This window comes from Mustela lutreola, chromosome 15 (genome assembly GCF_030435805.1).
Source record: "Mustela lutreola isolate mMusLut2 chromosome 15, mMusLut2.pri, whole genome shotgun sequence".
NCBI lineage: Eukaryota > Metazoa > Chordata > Mammalia > Carnivora > Mustelidae > Mustela > Mustela lutreola.
Window position 1 is genome coordinate 8,436,861 of NC_081304.1, and position 6,236 is coordinate 8,443,096.

Genomic DNA, 6,236 nt, shown 5'->3' on the forward strand with positions numbered 1-6,236 from the left:
TTGTTTTGTTTTGTTTTGTTTTTTGTTTGTTTTTTTTTGGTGAGATATAGTATATTTTATGCACACACATAGACACACAGTATTACACACATACACCCTCACAAAAACTTTCTATTGTTTGCTTTACTCTTTCTGGCCAGAATTTTTCAGAACAATGTAATAGTCTATTCCTAGAAGAAGCCCTTTTTGACCATGAGATATAATCTTTTCAACACATAGATTTATTTGAGTTCCTCAAATTATATTTAGAATGCCCCCCCATATTCAGAAATGAAATTAGTGTGTAGAATGTGGATATTTGTACACTTTTGGTTCCATTCTTCTCATAAAGTTCTAGCAATGATATTTATAATACAGTGAGGAAAGAACGAGTTAGTAAGTCACCTATTTGTATCTATGTTATGATAGAGCTTATAAAGTATGGGATTTATTTGTTCCTTAAATTTGAAGGGGAACTTGCCCATAAAACACTGGATCCAACCACAATTTGAAGATCATTATTTAGAAACTGTTTCCCATATTTCCTATGGCAATTGAGCTAATTCGCTACGCTGCCAATAGCATAAATCAATCTCAGCAATTTATATTTTCTTGGAAATTATCTTTTTAAATTTAATGAAATGTTCAAGTATATTATTAGTAAAGGGTTGTGGATCTCTTGCATTTGTGATTATGCCTCCTTTCTCATTCTACATCCTTTTTTTTTTTGTAAAGAATCCAAAAATATGTTGCTCCTTTTAAGGAAGGTTGGAAAAGACTGCCTGAGGTCTACCCATTCCATTTTGACTCTGTTATTTTGAAAGATCTGTTGGTACAGATCTTTGTGCATACACACACATACACACACACACACACACACACACACACACATACTGTCACCAATGTCCAACGTGTCCATTAATGTCATATATGTGCATGGTATATACATATGGCTTCACTCCCAGTTTTGTCGGTAGGCTTCGTCTTCTTTAATCCTTAATTCTTTAAATTTTCCTTGGATGTTCACTTTTCAGAAAAAGTTTCAGAATTATCTTCAATGAGAATAAACTGGTACATGGGAGGGTGTCGACAGCATGACCTGGATGAAGACACGAGGTTCATGTATTTTTCTGGAGGCTGGATATGAGCCTGGAAAAAACTTGTCTTTGCACTATTATCCCTACCAGAGAAGGGACTTGGATTTTGAGCTTGACTATAATCACTAGCTTCAAAGGACTGCATAATTGTCCTGGGACACTGGTGACTCCACTATGTGATTATATTTGGAAGAAGCCTAAATAGCACCTGGTCAGAAGCTGGCTCTCCTGGGGGTGATGTTTGGGAAGCACCTTGCAGCCTCAGTGTGAGGCCTTCCCTAACTTCTCTATCTGGAATGTGATAGTGTTAATCCTCATCCAAAAACCCTGCTTGGGTCAGGGGGATAGCTGAGTAGGAGATCTTCAACGAATTGCTTAGAAGGTGGTTTTATAGAAGGCAGATTTTCCTGGACAGATATAGCCAATAGTCGATTGGGGGAGACAATGGAGGACACTAAATATATCCTATTTTTCCTGCCACAGCACAGTCCTATTTATGAGAGTTTGGGTCAGAAGAGGCTTGGCCAAGAAGACACCTCATGGGTGGAGTGATACTCACCTAACCACACCTCTGGTATGCTGTGACACCCCAAGGAGCATGTGTGGCAGGTAGGGACACCACACCCTGAGTCAGCTTCCCTCCCTGCTGTGAGAAAATAAAAAAGAGCCTCTAGAAATCATTCCTGCTTTCCCAGAGGTCTACCACTACCATCTTGGAACATAATGACGAGAGAGAGGACTGGCATGTGGGAATGTTTTCCTGGGGAGTTAGAAACCTATCCTCCCCAGATACTTATCTGAAAATAATTCAAGTCGTTCATATCTCATAGAACCTTGTACACTTTGGCATGTATGACTTGGCAATAAAGTGCTAGTTGGTTTGTTGAGGATCCCATTAATTGTCTATAAATGAGATATGTTTCCAAAAAATTCATTTCCATTCTCTTTCTGATTTTCTTTTCAGGTGTGAGTTGAGATAATTTGACAGAGGGACACTCCTTTTACTTCTATCTTCTGGAGAATCAAATACAGCTAAGAGGTGACATTTGCAAGGCACTTAATACATACTAGACATGTTGGTTAGCACTTCAGAAGCAGTAGTTTTTTATCCCTTTTATAAGGTGAGTGCTGCAATTTCTCCATTTGACAGATGAGGAAGGAATCAATACTCAGAGATTCAGAGAGTTGTTTATGATCACTCGGTTGATAAGACGATGTTCTTGTCAAAATGATCTAGATTATGCCATAGTCGTCAAAGTTCACCAAATCGTCCTCAAATTTCATGGATTAAACCAACAAAAGTTTATTTCTCATGTACACTACAGGCCCACGTAATTAAAGACCTAGACTGAGGGAGGCTTCACCATCTTGAAACTTTACTATCTGGAAACATAGTCCCCTGGTTGCCATGGCAGCGAAGAGATGCTTGAGAGCCTCAATAACGGTTATGTTCTAGAAATAACATGCATCACTTCTACTCACAACCCATTGGCCAACACTAGTCACATGACCCCTGCCTAAGGGCAAGCTAGTGAGCTGGAACTCCTCCCCATGCTTTGAGGAAAAGATGAACCAACATGGCTGACTAATAGAAGAAACTATGTCAGAGGCAGATTTTGAGCTTTTAACCACAAGGTGATACTTCCCTTCAGGAGAGTGACTTAATGCAGGATAAACGGATCAAAGTGGCTATGCAGTGCTTCCTTATTCATTCTCCCTCATCCGACTTTACCGTACCATGTCCGTTATTGGATCCCAAGAGGTACCTCCGCTCCGTGGTCCTGCTGGCCTCTGCGGAGCTCCTGGGCTGCCCCAGACCAATACTTAATGCTCTGTGGCCCCTGGTTCACCTTTGGGATTCATGTGATCCTCACCCACACAGCTGGGAATCACTGAGTCACAGGTTGAGTCGCTGCTTGTATCTTTTGTGCCTGGAAACAGAGATTTGTGGGGCAGAGTGTATCTGCCTCCTACACTTCTGGCAGGCTTCTGTGGTTCTGCATTCCTGCTGCAAAGCTCTATGGAGTGTATTTTTGACATCTCAGGGAAGCATTTGACAAATACCACCATCCATAACTGACAGGGCAGAGTAATCTTAGATGTGGAAGTCTCAGATGGGAGCATCTTGGCAGGAATCTCCACTGTGTTTCTGGGTATGGGGTTCAGGGAATAAGTTCATCAGCCTCTCTCTTTGCAATTCACTGACTTACGGATTCATTCACTTTTGAACTTATCCTCCAGGTAAGATACAGTTTCATTTGGCCCAGAAGTGAATAGTGAGAGAGCCAAGAAGAATCCAACATCGAAACTGTTTGAAAACACTGCTTTTGGATAGAACGCTCTTCCTTCTATGACAAGTAGAGAGTAAGGGGGAAAAAATTAATATCACAATGTGGGAGGCAAATAGTCAGTGTAAAGAAAACAACTGTATCCTGAGAACTAAAAGAAAAGCATACCTCTGGAAATTACTCTATAGGAGGTAATAAAATTAAAAACAAACAAATAAAACAAGCTCTTTGTTTCTCAATCTTTCTATTTTGACCTGTTCTCTCCTACTGGTTTTCTCTTTTGTTTCACAGACATTTTTGCATCCTTGGAGTAGAACCAAGTCGTTGGGCAGAGAATATAGAGGATATTGAAGAGAGACAACTGCAAAGAAACAGAACTTGTAATGTCAGAAATGTCTGTCTGAGAGATAGTAAATCATGGATTTGACAAGTGAAATCAACAAACTTAAGACCAAACTTCAGAAACTGCAAGAATGCAGTAAGAAAGGATAAAGAGAGTGAGAAAACTGTAAAAGGAAAATGACCAATATGGAAAAGTGAGAATAAAGACTCAGTAAAAAAATTCTGGATACTTTTTATAGAAGGAAATAAGAGATACATTTCATTAATGATTATTGGTAGAAAAATCACACATGAAAACCTTAATAAATTGTGCTCCCAGAGCATCAATTCCTTAGTTAGTAAACTTCCAAATTCTCAATCCAAATCTAAATTAAGAGTTTTTTGGAGGCCAATTATGATAAAATACTAAGAAAAAATTTATTAAAAAATTCAAAATAAGATTTGGATAGATATTTCTGGTCAGAAGATTGGATGCTCCAAGATATACATTCTTCCTATATTATGCTATAATTTAAATAATTTTAATAAAAATCCTAATGGTATGGGCTAAAGGGAAGCCTGAAAAAGCGAATCTAACATTTATCTGGAAGCAGAAATGGTGCAAGTATCCAGGATATTTTTTAGAGTTATTATAATAGACTGTAATCAAAACAGCATGATGATAGTAAAACTGATAGGCAAAGAATGAAGGGAAGATGTCCTGGCACAATTTAATGATTCTTTCTCTGCTAATTTTGAACGCCAAATTTAATCATAAACTCACCCCTCTACATACACCAAAGTCTATTTTTGGAAGAAGTGGTTAACCATTTGAAATAAAGTTGGCATCATTTCTCAAAGCATATGCCACAATACAGAGACCAAAAGGACTAAATAGTTAAACACACAAAAAGAAGCCAAAATAAAATGTCTATGGATATATCTCCGATCTTGAGCTTGGTTTAGTGTGTCTACGTATAATGAGATGGGGAAAATTTTATTCACCACAATTCCATTGATGAATGGAACTCATTTGTTGGAGAAAGTTCACGAAGTAGAGAGGGAGGCAGGAGAGGGGGCTGAGTAATAACCATTGCTCTGTGGAAGACAAAGAGAATTTCCTTGATATTCCGGGAAGGAAGAGAGGAGGAAGACAAAGAAAGGCAAAAAAGGGAAAAAGAAAAAAGAAGAGACAAAAGAAACAGGAAAAGGAAGGGAGGGAGGGGGGAGGAAGGGAAGAAGGAAGGAAGGAGAAAAAAAAGGCATTATAATGTGTGTGGACGGGAAGAGGAAGTCTTGTCTAGAAGAAGCAAGACGCTGAACTGTTACCAACTATGAAATTGGTGTTTGGGCTGGTTTTCAGCAATTCCTACAGGACAGGAAGTGCCTATCAAGGATCTGAGTTATATAAAAGCAGTGGAGAAAATCTCAAAGAGAGGCAATTGGTGGATTTTCCAACATAAGATTAGACATTTTTTTTTTACATCGAGGGTCTGCAAACTACAACCCATGGGCCAAATCCAACCACACCCATCAATTTATGTATTATCTCTCCCTGTTTTCCGGCAACTGGGCAGCGTTGAGTAGCTTTGATAGAGAACATATGGCCTACAAAGTCTAAAATATTTACTGTCTGGCCCTTTATAGAAAAACCTTGCTAATATAGCTCTGCATAAAAACATCATAATTAAAAGGCAAACAGCAAACTCAGAAACAAAATGAAACATGACACAAATGTTCCAAAGCAAAGAAAATGGACCTAACTCTATAAAGGGCCCTTCCAGGTTTATCGAACAACTTCCACACCACAGGAGGCAGAGGACATAAATATAGTTCACTGAAGAAAAATACAAAGGTACCAGCGCATGAACAGAAGGGAATTTGGACTCCCAAGTAGGCCATCAAAACCAGCCAAATAAATCACAGTCCTATCAGTGTTTGGAGTAAGGAAGTCTCAGTGTAGACGATTTCATAGACTAATTTTTGGTTGGGGGTTCTGTTCTAAAGCAGTTTGGCAGTTTATGTTTGAATCTTAAACCTCCCCCCTCCCTCCAAAAAAAAAAAAAAAGGTTATGCCCCCCCTGAGAAATTCCACTTCTGAGAAACCTTTTGCAGATCCATAGGCGTAAAGGTGAGCATATTTCCTGAAGGAATAGTGTCCTTGGTCCACCTCGTACTAGCTGGGATGGCTCTGTGTGAGCCACCAAACCTTGCTAAGCTTCCATTTCATTGTGGGTGAAATGTGAATTTAAAAATAGTACCCTACTTGGGCGCCTGGGTGGCTCAGTGGGTTAAGCCGCTGCCTTCGGCTCAGGTCATGATCTCAGGGTCCTGGGATCGAGTCCCGCATCGGGCTCTCTGCTCGGCAGGGAGCCTGCTTCCCTCCCTCTCTCTCTCTGCCTGCCTCTCCATCTACTTGTGATTTCTCTCTGTCAAATAAATAAATAAAAATCTTAAAAAAAAAAAAAAAGATTTAAAAAAAAAAAATAGTACCCTACTTAATTAATTAATAAAAATACTGCCCAATCATAGGGCTAGGATGAAGGTCCAG

At 39.3% G+C, this 6,236-nt stretch overlaps 1 long non-coding RNA gene across 2 annotated transcripts in view; it reads left to right on the forward strand.

Annotated features, from left to right (window-relative positions):
- Positions 1 to 5,947, forward strand: part of LOC131816526 (uncharacterized) — a 67,702-nt gene extending 61,755 nt beyond the window's left edge. For both annotated transcript variants that reach the window (XR_009348092.1, XR_009348093.1), the window contains exons 2-5: positions 1,560 to 1,685; positions 2,041 to 2,197; positions 3,318 to 3,555; positions 3,656 to 5,947. This is a non-coding gene — a long non-coding RNA (uncharacterized LOC131816526). The remainder of the gene's footprint in view (positions 1 to 1,559; positions 1,686 to 2,040; positions 2,198 to 3,317; positions 3,556 to 3,655) is intronic.
- Positions 5,948 to 6,236: the final 289 nt, after the last annotated feature.